This window comes from Solenopsis invicta, chromosome 15 (genome assembly GCF_016802725.1).
Source record: "Solenopsis invicta isolate M01_SB chromosome 15, UNIL_Sinv_3.0, whole genome shotgun sequence".
Classification (NCBI taxonomy): Eukaryota; Metazoa; Arthropoda; class Insecta; order Hymenoptera; family Formicidae; genus Solenopsis; species Solenopsis invicta.
Window position 1 is genome coordinate 1179649 of NC_052678.1, and position 18983 is coordinate 1198631.

General features: G+C 35.5%; 1 protein-coding gene across 3 annotated transcripts in view; it reads left to right on the forward strand.

The window, feature by feature from the left end:
- Positions 1 to 12532: 12532 nt before the first annotated feature.
- LOC105201716 (inactive dipeptidyl peptidase 10) overlaps positions 12533 to 18983 on the forward strand; it is a 223509-nt gene continuing 217058 nt past the window's right edge. For 2 of the 3 annotated variants that reach the window (XM_026136608.2, XM_011169870.3), the window contains exon 1: positions 12533 to 13587. The gene's annotated coding sequence lies outside the window, so the exon portion shown is untranslated. The remainder of the gene's footprint in view (positions 13588 to 18983) is intronic. The other variant, XM_039457865.1, reaches the window with a different exon arrangement.

An 18983-nucleotide genomic window follows, 5' to 3' on the forward strand; every position in this document is an offset into this window, starting at 1 on the left:
AAGTTTGTTTTATGCTAAATGCAAATTCACCAAACGTAATTTTTCAGAAAACTCCATCGAAAGTGAAAACCCTTGCTAATGTTGTATTTCATTAAAAGTATATGCTTGTGTTCAAATTGAAAAGATTCACTGTTTTGTCGTTCTACTTTATTTCTGTTTTACTGAAGTCTGTAAAATGTCTGGAAAATGTGTAAAATGGTAAACCTGTGTGGCAAAGTAGTATTGAATAAACAAGATAATTTTATATATGCAGTGAAACTAACTCTTTGGACACAGGATATGGGAGTTTATTTTATGAAAGAGTTTCATAATAATAATTAAGCTAAGTGAAATAATTTCAATTAAATATTTAGTTAGTATAATCAAATATTTAGTGATATTTAGTAATTATATTGTGGTAATCGTGGAGTAGAGAACTGCGCGATCTGCACAGAAAACAAATTAGTATTAAATTCACAATTTGTTATTTCATATATAAGGAAGAATATAAAATTTTCTTGGACGAATTTATAATCTTAAACAGACATAATTTGTTTACAGAAAAAAAAAGTTTTCTTTATGTAAACAAATTATGTCTGTTTAAGATTATAAATTCTTCTAAAATTTTATATTCTTGCTTATATATGAAACAATGAATTGTTGATTTAATACTAATTTTTTTGCTATGTGATTTCTGTGCCGATGATCAAGTTCAAAAATCCACCTAGAACATATGAGATTTTTGATAATTGATCGCTATCTCTCGCAAAAGGCAATAACAAACCACCAAGAGTACTTTTGCCAGAATCGTCCTACATTTTCTGAAAGCTACGCCAAGGAAACCTGAGACTGTATCAGACTGATTAAGACTGCATTAAAGCCTAAGAAACTAGAGTTACATAAGTCTGAGAATCTGGAGCTATGTTAAGCCTAAGAAAAACCTAAAGGCTTAAAAATTAGACACTCCGTATTAAGCTTAAAGGAAAAGAAGTAAATGAGGTTGTAGAAAAACTTAAGCAAATCAGTCAATCACGCTCAAGAACTTGGGTAAGTAATAACGTAAGTAATAATCCAAACTGTTGATTTGCTTGCTGCTTGCGTCTTATTGCTTAAGTTTTTTTGTGTACCACGACCATTATAATGGAGGTCACAGAAGAGAACTCTTTAGAACTAGATAACATCTAGAGGTTGACATAATCCAACCCGCTTCCATTACTACTATTACTACTGCTTCCAGCACTTGTATTAACAGTAACTAAACTTAACAACAGTAACCAGCTAAATATTGAATATTTAATTATATTATATTCCAATTGTTGTTCGATTATATTAACCGACTACTTATTATTTTTGAAATTTATTTCACAAATGCTTAACTGTCATCCAAGCTTGATAATTATTATCAAATTCTCTTTTTAGTTTTTATAAAGGAAAAATATGCTTTTAATGGAATTGCATCATTAGCAAGAGTTTTCAATTCTAATCGAGCCTTCTTTTAAATAATTATAATATTTGATGAATTTATAGCATAAATCAAAGTACCAAATCTTGCGTCCAGAAAATTAGTTTCGTGACTGTACGTCCGAAATTATGCACTGCTATTCTTGTCGTCTCTCCGTTACCCCTAATAACGGTCTCGCGTGTGGAAACGTTATTATTGCTATGTAGGCAGTTACGTGTCACGGGTATCTACGTCGAACATTAGCGCGCGATATCCGAAAGAAAGGTCAAACGGGACCGACAGTTCGCATCACAGGATTACTTAGATCATGCGGAACCGCGCGCACTTTACTGTAACCGGGCTCGTCGTTACCCAGCATCGTTGGGTACGCACCGACTTAGATCGTGCATACTCTCGTGCGCCGCGAGTTTATCCTCGTCGCTCCGTGAATTTATGGAATGAACCGACGACGTTTATATGCGTTTCGCGCTCGCGCGCGCATCCTTGGAAGCCGGGATACGTAAAACAGCAAGACGGACATGACGGTATCACGCGAGGTATTTTATGACGCCGCGCGCCGCGGCATCGTTGCAGTTTGGATCCCTTATACCGCACATAAACGCTAGTCTTCAAACAATGGTCCATTATCTTTTTACATAGGCGGCAATAAAAGTGAAATTTCCGCATATGAATCGCCTCGTTCAAACTGCTCGGATTGTAAACTTTTTTCAACAACCTCGAACGTTGTCAGTATTGCTTTAATATCTATCTCATGATAGAGTAACTTTAGCATTTACTCCGTGCGAAGATTTACGCCGTAGAAGTTAAAAAAAAATAAGAATGGAGACAATTACACGCAACCACTCTATTGTGTGCTTTTATGTCTTTATGTCTTTCTGTTAGTGTTTTGTTGTGTTGCGATTTCAGTTTCTTTTTACTGTTAATATTAACAAAACGATAATAAGTTGAACCGATTTGTCAACGTAGTAAATAAATTGCAATCATGTATTGTAACCTACCCAACAAATTATATAACAATTAATAATGTTGATTAATGTTAATTAATGTTGATGTAATAAAACGAAAGATAACTCGAGCAGAAATTTGATTGAGTATGCTCAATGTACGATCAGGCCACAACGAGGAAATGGTAAAGTACATCCTATTTAGGAATTTTACACTTGCTGATTACAGGGGCTGATCAGGAAGCGGTACGGTATGCCCTAGTTTATCTATTAATATCTACTAATTTGCACCTGATTCAATGCAAATAAGGACGCCCTTTTTAAGGTTCCTGATTTCTCACCGCGGCCATATTGAAGTCGGGACGTCAAAAGCGTGAAATTGTGTGAAATGACACGTAATTTTGTCTGACGTGCCATTTTTAAATAAAGCCAATTTGGATAAAACAAATTATTAGATGGCTTTAAAACACTTGTAAAAATGGGTCAAGACTATCCTTTTTTCGCCTAGCAGTCAGTAAATAGTCATAAAAAGCACGTAAAGTGACGCTTATTCAAACAGTAAAACACACTAGCTATCGATTGCTATTGAAAGGAGTGAAAAATGTGCTTTTGTATATATAAAATTCAAGGAAACTTTATTTGCGGTCCTTTTTTACGAATTTGGTTAATATGAGACAAGTCATATTTTCACAATAAAACACATAATAACAAAATGACATGCACGACAACATCTCATCGTCAATCTGTTACGTTTCACGTCTATTAGTTCTAATTTTGCCCGCAACGGAATGTCGCTACCGTCGATGCGGAGTTCTCAGCTAAAGAGTCAGTAGCCTTAATATTTCTTTAAGGCAATTCTTACATGGACCTGATTCCCTTGCCCTCATATTTCCCTCCAATCTGACTAAACAGTAAAACATTATAAATCTTAGCTTAGTTGACTTACTAAAAAATAGTAACAATTGCAAAATGAGATAAATCATAGCTTATCCAAAAGAAAGATTAAATATACTAAAAGTTTAAAAGTGTGTGAATGTGCCTTATGAAAAAAAATTATAGTTAAAGTTTGGCATCGGAGCAGCTGTATTTTAAATACTAAAATCTTAAATCGATAAGCAAGAAAGTGTCATGACTGAGAAGGCCAGGTTTGCATTTTATATTTTATATTTTCTCGTTTTTGAAAGATTAGGTTTGAATTCCGAAGTTTCAAAAAATTTTTTCAAGCTATTTCTGTTGTTCTTTTAAACAAAAATACTGTGTAATATATCTTACACATTTAATAAATAACAAAAATATAAAAATTTTTGCTTATAATAAAGTTATATATCGTAAAATTCGCACATACAATATTATCATACAATATTGTGAATAAAAATCAAAGTAGAACAATTAATTAAATTTTCCTTCAAATCTATACAGAATAAAATGTTTCTGTAAAAAAACAAAAAAGTTATAGAAAAAATTATATTTACAGACACCGTTTTTTCAAGTCTTATTCAAAATAATAATTTTTTTACATTTATATGAATTTTTTAAATCAAAATTATTACGACATGCATTATAATATTAAATTAAATTAAAAATTGGCATGGTTACTCAAGAATATTCAAAGAGAGAACCCAATCAAATTATAAAGAATAACGAATATCGTTCATCGATTGGGAGCATTCTCAATAATGCGAAAGATATTGAGAGGGACACCGGCTGCTCCGATAAAATAATTAAACGCAGAAAAAAGTGTGTAGAAATCCAGACAGAAATAATAATGAAATCGACATCGATTGAACGTCGAAGTCATCGAATCGACGTCGATTCTATTATCATTTCTGACTAAGAAGAAATAGCCATTAAATATATTTTTATTTTTTATGCTGAGTGCCGATGATAAAAGAAAAAAGTTATGTTAAAAAAAAAAGTTATAATACGTATGCATTATTAAATTAATAATTATATCATTTTAATTTAATAAAATAATTAATTCATAATATCATTAATTTATAATATTTTTTAACATTTTTAATTTACACACAGTCAAAATTCTTAAATGTAACTATTAATTTAATATACCTTTTAATATTAATGTCGTACTAGTAGCCTACCAGAACTATATTAAGAAATATAAGGAAAAAAGAAACTAGTGATTCACAGTAAAAAATAAAATGTAATTTTAACATTTTTGCATGTCCCAGAAAGTCCACTCTAAATTTTAAATTAAAATAACTCAAAAGTTAAGTTAAAATAACTTAAAATAAGAGTTAACAAAATAAGAGTGGACTTTCTGGGACATTTTATTTTTTACTGTGTAAGGCCCTAACAAGGTATGCGTGGTCAGGTGGAAGACGTACCGAACGTTGCATAGCCCTCAGGGCCTGGTAGAATTTCTTTATCATTACCTGATCAAGCATGAGAATATCCTTGCTTGAACCCTATCAGAATCAAACTACAAGTTCTACTTGGGAAGTAATTTCCTAGTCATAGAAAATCATGGTTGTATCATATCAATATAACATACAACTAAAATAAAACCTAATTGTTACGTAACTACAATATTTCTATCACATTAACCTCAACTAACCGAATTTGCCTTTTACACATTAATCTCAGAAATCTTCGAATTAATTCTAAGCAAAAGCATGTTTCGTGTATTCCCGCAGAAAATTGATTCAAAGACTTTTTCTAAGATTAGTATATGCAAATTTGTTTCTATTAAGTGACTTAATATTTTTCTGAAATATATGTATCATTTCAAATTACCAATGAACGATAGAATGCGTGTAATTAAAGAAGACAGATTACTTTTACAAAATTGAAAGATAACAACGGTCGTTTAAGATGGTATCCTGAAATATCGATGATCACGTAGGTGAAGTCAGATTAAAATTCAAAAATTGAAGTAGAACATAAAGAGTTGATTAATTGCATTAGCAACTTTTAAAAAATTTGCACAAAATACAACTAAACGCGTTTGTACGTGGCCGTGCGAGCTACGTTAGTACGTAACAAACAGTTTTTATAAAATAATGGCAACTGTTTTTACAAAATAATTTTACAAAATAATTTATGAACAAAATTGTCAATTTTACATATTTCAGATTCCATAGCGGAATGTCCACTAGCCACCGTTCCAATTCCACAGTCTTCCGAGTATCTTTTAGAGTCTTTAGACATTAAATATAGAGAATTTAGACATTAAATATCAAATTATCTCACTTCCTTAGTTACACTCACTAGCATCAAGTGAAAAATCCAAACGTACGGAATATCGGATCGTCGTACGTCGAACGTCGAATATCAGAATGAGAATTATTCACAAATAGTCAAGCATTGTTAAATGGCATTACTATTACTATATAAATTTTGTCATGTTGCTATCAAGTGGCGCGGTTGCAACTCGCACTTGTTTTTTTTTCTTTTTTTCTCATCTCTAAATCTCTCTGAACGAATGAAGCGAGAGAGACCGAGAGAGCGAGCCTCTTTTACGTGAGTTAGCGAGTTCAAGCATAACCATATTATTAGATCTCAGCAACGGCTGAACCGATCAAGTTTAAAGTCGTCTCAATCGATAGCTTGGAGAAAATTGCATATATAAAAGTGTTCTTATTTTTTCTCTCCGTGTTTTACGTGCGGAGATATCGCAATGCAAAGTACATTTCATATTAGAGTTAAGATTCAGAGACGTCATCGTCGACCCTCAGGAATTCTCACATTTTCACATTTTTGACGCACTGGCGCTGGCATACATTAGTCAGTCGTATGCGAGCACTTGTGGTGTGCGTAGTGTAAGTGGTGTAGTACCCCTTGATCATCATGGTTGCCGTGACAGTTCTAATAATAAGAGACTAATATCTCGTTTTTCACTGAGAAAATTGGTACGCACTGGAAAATCTAAATATCTCGATTTTCACTGGAAAAATTAGTGCGCACTGAAAAATCTAAATAAAATAAAAATATTTGAGGTTCCAATTATTTTGTAATTGTATGATTATGATCTTTTCAGTATATAAAATTAAATTATATATATATATATGTACAAAAATATCTTAAATTAGTACAAAATTACCTTTTCAAAAAAAGGTAAAAAAAGCGCCTGTTTTTGTGCGTGTGCGCCTAAAAGTCTTAATTTTTTTAATCAAAATGATATGTATTAATATTTTCTACAAAATCTTTTATTCAAACCTAAGTGGTATTTACTTAAAATAAAATCTTGAAATTATGTAATTTTATAAAAATGATATGCGTTTGTTCAAAAAAATGTATAAAATTTTTAAAGTGCACTTGTTATAAAGAGAATATACTTTTTCTACAAAACCCAAGTGTACTATCTCTGTATTGCCATTGAAAAATCTTCCTATTTTAAAAATTCAAAAACATGGCGTTGCTAGATAGGAAAAGCAATGAAAAAAATTGAATAATTTCTATACAAAACCTAATTGCTACTATCTCTCTATTATCATGGAAAATCTTTGCTAATTATGTATAAGTGTTACATTTATTGTATTTTTTCTTATGTCTTTTCTGCTTTTCCTATCTAGCAGCGCCATGTTTCTGAATTCTTAAAATAGGAAGTTTCATGTACGAGAAAATAACAAAAGAATCTAATAATTACTTACACAGCACCGATTGTTGCAGAAAGCTTTCACAAAAGTTTCAACCTTTCACATTTCATGGGCAACACATTTTGTGGACAACACTTCTGATAGGTTTTTGCAACATGCATATGTAATTGCAATAAAAATATTTCTGAAATCTTGGGAAATGAAATGTTGCAATAGAAATGTTTCTGAAATCTATTATGTGTAGTAAATTTGAAACTTGGGCTTTTTAAAACTGTAAAATTGTTTGCAAACAAAAAATTTGTTTTGTAGCTTTCGTTGACTGGCCAAACAAAAATTTTTATTGTTGATCGTAATCTTCTGGATATAATTAATTTAAACAATATTTCTGAAGTACTTTAAATTTATTTATACTTTAAAATTAACTTTAAAGTGTATTTTGATTTTATCAAGTACTCCAAAAATAATATTTAAATTAATTATATCTCAGAGAATTACGATCAACAATATTTCAAAAAGTTTTCAGTAACTTTTAGGTATAGTAATATTTCAGAAAGACTCCAAAAAGATTTCAAGAAGCATTTCAGAAAGATTTCAGCAATAATTCTGTAAAAATTTCAAAGGCGGATATTTTGATATCCCGTCTCTGAAACGTTACAGAAACGTTTCAAAAACTTTTCTAAAATTTTTTACTTTTCAGATGAAATATTTTTGAGGCATTTCTGAAAAACATAAAATATAATATTGATTTAAGACCGCGACTTGTACACAACAAATTAAAAAGAAAATCAGTCGAGACAGTTATAGCAAAATCTTGGATAGATCTGAAATAATATTTTGTATGTTTCAATTCAAATATAGAACTGTGCGCTGCTACTTTAGGTTTCAGACACAGCTCTTGAAAATAAAACATAATTAAATTAAAAATTAATTTAATAATACCGATGCTAAATAGTATCTCTAAAATTCCACCACCCAGAAGAAAATGAACAACTTATTGCGAAAAATATTAGCCCTCGAAAGTTTGAACCTGAATCCCTCATCTATCCGAGAACGTATTATTAATCCAGGATTATTATTATTAAATTAATTTTCAATTTAATTATGTTTTATTTTCAAAAGTTGTGTTTAAAACCAAAAATAACGGCGCGCAGTTCGATATGAATTAAATAATTAAAATATATAAAATATTATTTCAGCACCATGATCTTGTCCATCTTCTCTTATTGTTAGCTAATCTTCTATTTAATTTGTTGCATCTTTAAAAAGTTTTGATACTGTATATAAAATAATTATAATATTGTACACCAATAACAATACAATGTTGCAACTATATTCTGTGTTTGCTGGATACGTAAAAAATGATTATTGTAAGTAATATAAAAGGATTATTTTGTGATACGTAAGTGTAAAGAGGTAATAAAGGATGGTGTACTGCTAACCGTAAATGTTTAGTTCTTATATTCATTGTTCAATTTAATATTTTATACATTTTTGATACATATTTGAGATAAATGGTACTTTCAGCATAGAATTAATGCCACAGTACACATACTCTGTAATTGGGACAGGTCCTTAGCCCGTTAGGAAGTTCTAGTTTTAATCCCTGACTGAGGGGTTATTTTTAGAAACAAATTTTTTATATTTTTTTTTCAAGAGAAAAAGGTTCTAATATTTAAATGTTTGTTAACATTATTTATTATTAAATTGACTTTTAATTTAATAACAATATTATTTGTTGTTCAATTTAGAACTGTATTTTAAGACCGAAAAATTTATTCGGCACGCAGTTTCGTAAACTTGAAAAGAATATAAAATCACACAGTAAATGTCAGCATCAAGATCTAACTATGACCGATAAGAATTTTGTTCATATTGTGTTTTCACATTTTGATCAAGTTTTCTATAAAATTCAGTTTTCTATAAAATTTAGTTTATGTTATTAATTTGACACATAAATATATGTTATATTTTTAGCATAACATGATATATAATCTGCAAATTCAATAACATGCAATTTTTAAACAAAATAAAATTTAAAAACTAACACATTTCTGGTTAAACTAATTACAAAAAATAAATTTTGCGTATAAAATAATTAGTTTCTTAATGTTTAAAAAAACATTAAAAAATTAAAATAAAAAATAAAAAAAACATGAAAATGTTTTTAAAGTAATAATTTAATAAGAATTTATTTTTATTTTTTTTTAAATAGTTAATCTTTAAATACTTTCATTATTTTATTGTTAATATTTTGAATATAATATTCCGTAGATATATTATAGAAAGTAAATTTTGATTGAGAAACATCAATTATTCAAAATTTGTATTGAATTAATTCTTATACTGGCAATTTTGTTTCTTATACATAAAATTTCAGTTAGTAACTCAGATCCGATATAATTTCTTTTACAAGTTTTTATTAACGTTAAACAATTGTTCTATGGTTATGTTAAAAAATAATAAAAAAAAAATTATTACTTTTGAAATATTTTTATATTTATCTTGTTAATCAAGATTCTTAAAGTTTTTATTTTCTCCAAAATTTGAATACATCTTTCTCATCGATCTCTTTAAATCTAATATTAATGGCATAAATCCAATCTATTCTTTATCAATATAAGTATAATTAATATATGAAATGTTACAAAATTTTTTGCAATGACAAAAGTCATAAGAATAATTATATATTCTTTATAGTTTTTTTTTATTTTAAATAATTTTTTTTCATTTTTCTTTTTTTCTCTTTTTTCCATCAAAAGTTCAAAAATTCTGCATTTTACGGAAATGGGAAATTTTTGCGCAAAATGCAAACACTGTTTATAAAACATACTTTTATATGTTTATAAACCTTTCCTATAAAAAAAGTAATTAAACAAAGCTTTGGATTTGTTTGAGAATCTTGTCATAGATTTTATATTTACTACTTATTTATAGATATTTATATTTATTAAATTGTTCATGATATGATGCTACAAGTAGAAAATGATTTAGCCTAGATAAAAAAAAAATGGAATATTTTTGTGCAAAACTCTTCATATATCTCTTCCAAATATTTTAAACAATAAATTCGGAGATTGCCTAATATTTAAAAAAATATAAAATTTCAGAAAATGTAAAATAAAAACTTCTTTTACCTTAAATTTGAAAGGTTGCATTTAGTACTTCTGCATGCTTTTGTAATCTCGGAAAGAGATCGAATTATATTGGATATTTATTTGAGGAAAAGAGTTTAAGAGCATATTATGAAAATTCTTACAAAAATCCCTTCCTCTCATTTTGCAGTTAAATAAGCACGGAAAACTCGATTCCGTTATCCACGAGCGTTTATCTCGGCACAGCGCTACTTGGTAGAAGAAAATATAAGAAAGAATGAAAGAAAGGAGAGGAAGGGAGGAAGAAAATTCATGCAAAAATCTGAGCTGAAAGATAGATAAGATATAATAAATCCCGTAAAAGTCAATTTTCATAAGATGACGATGCAGTCTAGACTAGATCATTCGATATAAAAGAAACTGCTAGATCACTTAGCATAAAAAAGGCATGATGAATATTCCTTGTGAGATTAAAATGGAGTTAATGATCGATTAAGAGCATAGCGTCGCGCATCTTAGCTCCCTTTGCTTCTTTTATTTTTCTTGATCGGGTTTTGCGCTCTTAATTTCAGAGTCTTCTCATCGACATTGTCGTCAAAGTTAAAGCCTGATTACGATTTAACTTTAAACACGAGACACGCAAAAGTTCCCTATTATTCATAAAATAAAAACAGTTAATTTATTTTATTTTACAAATTTGCAAATAAATTTCCTCAATATACTACGGAAAGTTATAAAAATGATGAGCAAAGAAGAAAATTAGCGGTTGAATAGCGGTGCTCGGTTTAATTGAAGAATGTGATACGGCATTTCACAATCCGCTCTAGTTTTGCGTGGGAAGACGCGAGTAGGGCTCCACGAAGAAAGTTACAGTATTCCGCGTCGAAATCAAGCTGATTTTCAAGAGAGCGTGGAATCCAGTTTGCGGTTGGGCGAAAAACCGGACGATATTATTTTCACGTTTGGTTTCACACGACGGTCGTGGCTACCTTTAATTAATTCGCCAAAGTCCGCACGCTTTCTGATGTTACCGCCGGCGCTGCCACATAAGTTCCTCATTGCAAATTCTAATTGTAACTGTAATTACAGCGTATTATTTCCTCGTTAAATTACTTCGTTTGATGATACTTGAAATTATACATCGCGATGTTGCTATAAAGTAATGCATAACACTGTGTTTGGATTGCGGATATGTATAGGTTTGTTTTTGACATAAATTATTACTTATTATTCGTCCGCGCGAACAGATTTAACGTATTGCTTTCAGGAAGGATATAAAAAAGCATTTGCATTTTACTTGATTCAGGAATGTGTCACAAGGTTACCGCGCCCAGCTACCCTCCACCACGCAGAACCGGCAAGAAGATGCACCCTTCAACGATACAGGGTTGACTTCCGCGGTGGAACGCGACAGATGTAAAGAACGCAGGATCGCGGCGCTATTGGAGGTGGGAGAGGGAATGGAGGGAAGCACAAACGAAAGGGATGAAAGTCAGGGTATACGGGATACGGATGGAAGAGGGATGGGAGATCCTGAAAGGGAGAGGGGTGGAATCGCGCGCAGCTGGTGGAGAGTCGATTGTAGGTGAGAAGGAAGGACGGAAAGCGCGAATGGAGGGATGTGAAGGGACTAACGCAAGTTGGAAAAGGACGTTCAAAAAGCAGACGAAGGGAGAAAGAGAAGTCGGTGAGAAGAGAGGGTTACAGGAGGCATTTGATAGAAGGAAAAAGAGCTATATTCAAGCGGTCCAACTAAAAGAGGATAAGTATAGGAAAGAGGGAGAAAGCAGAGATAGCTGAAAAGCAACGGAGATATACGACGATTGTGAGAAAGCGAGAGAAAGTATTTCGAGTCAGTGAACGCGAAAACGGAACGGAAAGAGACGAGAACGGTGAAAACACGAGACAGAGTTTTAGAAATGGAGAAAGAGGAAAAGCGAAGAACGTGAGTAGAGACAGAACGGAAGAAAGAGAGGGTCCGCAAAAAAAGGAGAAAGAGAGGGGGGGGGGAAAAGAGAGATAGAGGAAATGCAGAAAGGAAAAACGAACGTAGAGATCGAAAGAACTCGAGCAAATTGGAGATAGTCAATGGAAGAGGAAATCACAAAACAGAAGGAGAGGAATTCACGTGGCGGTGGTAGCGAGAAGGTGGCTATCTTTCAGAAAGAGACGGAAGATAAAATTTTTAGAAGTTACAGAGTAGAGTATTTGGATTCTATGAAAGAGACGCGTGCTTTGCAAAAAAAAGTGAGAGAGAAAGAGAGAGAGAGAGAGAGGGAGAGCTTGAACATACGCATGAGAAGGGTTTTCCAAATTTGCCGATCATGGCATGGCTGCGCCAGAGAAAGAGCGCGCGAGTAACGGCGCGAAGAAGGGAGAGAGATTCGCGGCGAGGGTGGAAGAGTATTACAGAGTAGAGTGAGTGAGAGAGAGAAAGAGAGAGAGAATATAGGGATGAGGGAGGGAGAGGAAGAGTATTACAAAGTTAGAGAGAGACAGAGAGGGGGAGGAAAAGAGAGTGAGACGAGCATAGCGGGAGCGGGACGGCAGGAGAGCGCGAGGAAGAGGGAGTATCAGGAGGCCGAGGCTGTGGCGTAGCCTCAGTGCCGGCGCAGTGGCCGGGCCATCGTGTCCTGTGCCCAGGTCTCCGTGCTCTCCTCTCTCCGTCTTTGATCCTATCGTTAGTCACGAACTCCGCACGGTGCATCGTCGTCGTCGTCGCCGTTATCGTCGTTATCATCATCGTTACATCTGTTCCGATTGCAAAGTCCTCACCCAGTAGTGTTCTATCGTGTCCTGCCAGCATCGCGTATCTCTCTTTCTTTCTCTTTCTATCCTCTCTTTCTCTTTCTTTCTCTTTCCCTATCTTTCTTTCTTTTCCTTTCTCAGTCTTCTCTTCGTCGAGTCGACGATCGAACGAATCGCACGGCGTCCGCGTTTTCGATGAGAACCAGCGCAACGCGACGTGGTGCGACACCCGGTAAGGTCGCCCTCGACGCGGCCTAACTTCCTGGTGCGGGGGTTGGGGGTGGGTTGTTGCTAACAGCCGTCACTCGCGTTGCTGACGTACGCGGGGTGCGCGGCCACGAAAGAGCGACGCAGCAGGTGCAAATTGCCGACGGTGCGAAAAGCGGCGATACGAATTACTCAGGAATTAGTGACAAACGTGGGACATCCTTCGCCGGGCAACAGCGGCCAGGATCGAGGTGAAGAGGTGGGAGCCATGCCGCCCGGGCGAGCTTCCCTCGAGGCAGCCAGCAGGATCGTCCAGCTACTGTCTTCCTGTCCAATGCGGCTGCCTGCTCGTGCTCGCTTTTGCTGAGAGGTAAGAAGAGCTCGCCAGGATCCTCGGATTCCGACAGGAGATGCGAATATTGACTAAGGCATACGAAATCTCTTCGTCCTCGCTCGAGAGATTGAAAGCGCGACTTCTAAACGGATGCGGGTCGTACTACGTGAATGGAGTAAGCGTCCGCAACAGCATTGGCTTATTTGAAGGTGTTTGAAAGATTCGGTGGAGATTCGTCGTGATTAAGAATGGCGTTTTCTAAATCGTAAGTACCCTTTGGAGATTTCTTCTGTAATTCGTGTTTACGCTCGTCTCTATTACCTTTCGAAAGCTGGGCTTTCATGGCAGTAATATTAACGATACAAATTAAGATTACGCAAATACGAACAACAATTTCCATTTGTTGATAATGTAAACGTCTGTCGAAAGCTGACAACCCATCAATCGATACGCACTCACTTGTTTTTCTACAACGAAGAGAAACGAAACTTTTTCCGGTCTTTTGCATTCGATGTTCTCGTCTTAACAATTGCACTATAAATCTGTAAAATCTATTTAATAATTCACCAAGCTTCGTTGATCTATAATTGTGATTACTTGCGAAAGAAACTTGTGAGTTTCCGGGCTGCGGATTCCGCGCGACTGCTGATTGGAAGATGCTCTCTCTCTCTCCTCGCCGTAATAAAAGTCAAGAAGATTACTTTGAAACTTAGTCCCGACGACACGCTTCTCTCAGAAATCGTTTGATGAATTACATTTTCTCGAGACACTTCTATCTGATTATTCAAAGCGATCGTAAAGTCGATGGACTCTTCAATTCTTCCTGCTGCAACATTTCTTTCGATTGATCTTCGCGAAATTTGTCTAAATGTTCGGACTTTATTTCATTTTCGTCGTAATCGCTTCTGATCAGTTCGTACGGAGCTATGTCGGATCGTGTCAATGATATGCACAGTTCTCGGCTTGTAGCGAACAGCGATGGTGATCCTCCTTGGAGGATAACCATTCGTCGCTCATTGTCAGTTCAAGACGCGTCGGCGGCAACGATCGGTTCTGCTTTACAGCATTGTAAACGCCACTATTCGACTATCTTCTCGTGAAATGCGTGAATATATTCAATGATCTGATATCGACGTGACTCACCCTTTCGCACCAGTATTGTCAAGTAATCTCGTTGGTATCTAACGTCGCAAAAAGTTTAGTTAAGCGACCACATCATTGGGTGAGAGAATTGAAAAGGAAAAGAGAAAATACTTTTGTGTGATAACATAAATATCTAACAAAAATTAATAATATTCCGTCGAACAATAACACGCGTTAAATTCATTAGTATAATACTGGGAAAAATTTTATTCTTTTCATAATCTCTAATGTAAAAATTTTTTTTAGAATTATTTTAAAGACATGCCATTAGGCTTTTATTTATTCATCCAAGTGCGTCTTTTAAATGTCGAGAGTCAAGCTCTTCTCTTGATATCGCGGTCTCGAGGTTTTTTCGTTACCGGCGCTCGACTTATGCGACGTTCCGCTGGCTACGAGCGCACCGCATTAATTACTGGAAATCCAAGCATGAATCATGATGTAACGTACAATGCGCGCGTTGACGTAAACGTCAACCGTCCCGTTATTATCGTGTGCTCCAGGAATTTTGGCCGGTCCCGCTGTCGATGAATCCCGGTCGACAGAATAGACGAGCATGTGCTACGAGCGTATTCATACAGTCCTGGTATCTCCGGTATCCTGAGGAACGATTGTGTTAATTAAAGCTTGCGTAAACATGAATCACATTTTATCGAGAATGAAATGAAGATCCACGAAATACGTTTCTGTGAAACTGTATTGAGAATTTGTCGTCATTGTTATAAGGGCAAAATATTTTAGGAAGAACATGTAGGTACATTGTAGGAAAGAATTATATATAACTTTCGACCTGACAAATCATTGCGCGGAAGTCTGATCGTTATAAGTCAAATAATTCGTGTAATTCAAGTGGAATGAATGTGACTGGTTTTGTCAATTTGCGGACTCCTCTGGTGAGTAATGCTACGGTGAGGGAGCGGTGGACACAATTTTTAATAAAAATTTCTAACAAGAGACTAAAAGGTCAAAATTAATGTTCTATACAGTGGTCGAAAAATAATCTTTCAATGAAAATTGTTTGTGGGTTTTAACCGGTGAATTGTCCAGCCGGAGAGCACCTCGCAAAAGCAAATGTATGTAACTGCGCTCAAGAGAGAAGAAACTGTAGCTGAAGATGATTCGAAGCTGAGTCGAAACGTCCGTTTTTAAATTAATAAAATTATTAATTCTACGCACCAACAACCGCGATTTCTTTTATTAGCCTATTAATAGTTGATTACTTGACAATTTGAAAGTACTATAATACACCTCGTCTTTTATTATAATTATATATATTTTCATTTTTATCAACCTTTAGTACTGAATCCAGATGCGATACTGGATATCAATACTGGTACCAATATTAGTGCTAGTGGTATACTGGAATGATAACAATGAAGCAAAATTTGATTATTATTGTTACAGGATTGCAGTCTCTCTCTCTCTCTCCCCCCCCTCTCTCTCTCTTTCTTTCTCTTCTCAATATAGATCAATTTTGATATTCAAGTGTTTGATATTCAAGACGCTGACGCATTGTTACTGAGCAAATCTCAAATTTCTTAGAGGACCATCGTTTGCTCGATCCTTTCCAATCAACGTACAGAAAAGGCATTCTACTCAAACGGCTCTCATTAGAGTTTTGAACTATGTCAGACTTTCCATTGACATGAGAGAGGTACAATCTTGGTATTTTTTGATTTCACGATGGCCTTTATTTACGTCAACCATAGCCTGTTGGTGGTAAAGTTAAGAGACCTGTGTTTCGCTTGTTTTGCACTCGGATGGTTATCCTCCTACCTCGACAACGGAAGAGAGGTTGTTCGTGACCTAACTAACGTTGCGGTGTCGTCAGAGAAGCCTGTAATATCTGGAGTTCCTCGGGGATCGGTTCTGGGGTCGCTACTCTTCTCAATTTATCTCATACATTTTGACAAGATAGACGAGCATTGTAAATATAATTTTTATGCGGACAATTTGTTCACCAATTTACCTACCAAATTAGAAAATATTTCTGATACTTTCTGTAAAATCAACGAGCCCTCATAGCTAGTTTTGGACTGAAAAATAAAACCCATTTTTTGGTATAAAATCAGTGCCTCATCAATATTTAATATTGGTTTAATACAGTCTATTCTCACTTGGGATATTATATTTAAAGAGTTATTATCGTACATCTTCGATACTAAAATAATTTCCTCGAATCATTCTCTCCCGTCTGTTATGTGCTTCAAGGTTTTCCACCTCGGTATGACAAAACATCTTGCGCTTTCACTAGCAGGTAATACATATTTGTCAAGGCAAAACGCGTTTAAGACCGTCTGATTCACATAATAAAGTGAAAGAGTGGTCGGAATGCACGACTCTCAGGGGATCATGTCCTCCAGCTTAATTCTTTCTACGTTCATTTACGATATGACGCAAAACAAAGATGACGGTGCTTTCGTAAAAAATATGCCGATTGGTTGGCGTCTTGGAAACAACAGTTCGAAATTGCGACGATCGCCGTCGCGTGAAATTTATCGTCCATTTTTGCATTAATCTTGATCCCGATGATTCGCGCCCTCTCCGCATATTTTAGCATCTGATCCCACTTGAATATCTGATCTGTCCCGCCTGCATCCGTAATCGAGGCGAACTAAATTACAATTCGCATCCAGATTTATTGACAGATTCGTCCGAGGATATGAATACGGGCGTTGGTGTTCATTCTCGGGGAGCGTATCAAACTGGCGTTCGTTAATGTCCGATAACCACGCTATCGACATCCATACGTACCTAATTAAACTAGCCGATCCTTTCTGAATTATGGCGGCGCCTTACGCCGAGAAATTTCCCGGTTAATCAAGTGACACGAGTTTTCAACTTCGGTAACCGCGCGTGGCTGACAAAGTTAGCTCTCGTATCGGACATCGAATCGGAATGTCGGATCCCGACACTGTGCTACCGTGCGAGCCATAATTTCTCTTGGCGGCACACTAATTTCCTTTAACAAAATCGTTTTCGCGAATTCGGCCGTTTCTAACGGTAACGTAGGGACAGTCATTTCCGGCCTGCACATCTGTTAATTTCCCGTCGTAAGCTTCCTGACTTCCAATTTTGTGACTTTGTCTCCAAGGGATAGCGCAATAATAATCCTTTATTATTGTTTAGAAGTTACCTACGTAGCAAACTGACGTTATTTGTCGTCATTTTCACGTCAAAATGTCGTCAAAGACGTTATTTTGACGTTAAAATGACGACAAGTAACGTCAGTTTGCTATCTGGGATATACCTGTGTTTATCAATATGTGAAATTCACAAAAAAAAGAATAAAAAACGACCGCAATACTGCGTACGAGAGCTTGTTGATTTCACTGCGTATTGTAAGAACACTTTGCTACCCCGAGAAAGTTAGTTTGGCACGCGAAGACTACGACACTAATCAACTATACGCTCATCCTAGGCGGAGATATTGCGAGCGCCGAGTTAGAGAAAGGCATTAATTTCAATTCTGCAAGTCAGTGTCCTGAGTTTAGCGATTTAGCTGTTACTTCAAGTAGACCAATAAGCCAAATTAGAATTTGAGGGAGTTAACGGGCGCCCCGAGGGACCGAAGGCATTCCGATCCCGTTCGTCGTCGAGCGAACGTGCGGAAGTTTTTCCTTTCCTAATTTCAAATTCTCCGCGAGACGAGAAAACCGCCGGTGAATTAGGACGCCATCCGGGAATACCTAATGACGCGCGCACGGGTGTACTCGCCGCGCCGCGCAAATCGCAAAATCGCGAAACAATAATAACTCCGTAGCGGCCGCGAAGAACGACGGAAGTCGTGAAAGTCCGGCAATCCGGATACTCGGCGCCCGCCCGGGCGACACATGATCGATCCGATCAGATTCTTTCGCGTCATCGAATTACGAATCGACGACGGCGCTTCCTGTCGTTACAATTTCATGTTGTTGTGTCTCTTACGCGAGTCGCGTCCTAGAAACTTTTTGCGGCTAAAAAATTTCCTACATTCCGAGGATGTTTTTCTCGTGGTGAAATCACGCTTGAATTCGATAGCCCGATGTAATATTGATGCGGATTCCGATTTCTCCCTTCCCGCGCGCGATATAATTTTAATGCGGAGACGGCGCATTTCGATCTCTCGAGCATCCGCTTGCTTTCTTTTCCTCTTATATTTTTTGTATTATTTTGATTGTTAGCGGGCAATTTTTGTATTCGGTATAGCGGTTGGGATTGCAGCAACAGGCCTATCGATAAAAAGAAAAACGGGTATTTTTGCATCTTCGAGCACGAACGAAACGGTGGTGGATCACGGTTGGGGATGAGAACAAATGAGAAAATAATAATAGTCTGAATAAAGCGCCGTCTCTCGAAAATCATTCTAATGACGATCGATCACGTCCAATTAATCAACACCGACGCATAATAATACCATTTAATTATCAATGATTTACTGCAAATTGCCACGGTGCATTATATACACGTCTTTTAGTACAAACGCACTTAAAACAATACCGATAACACGCCACTAGCGTCGGTCACGTCGTTTTGCAAAAC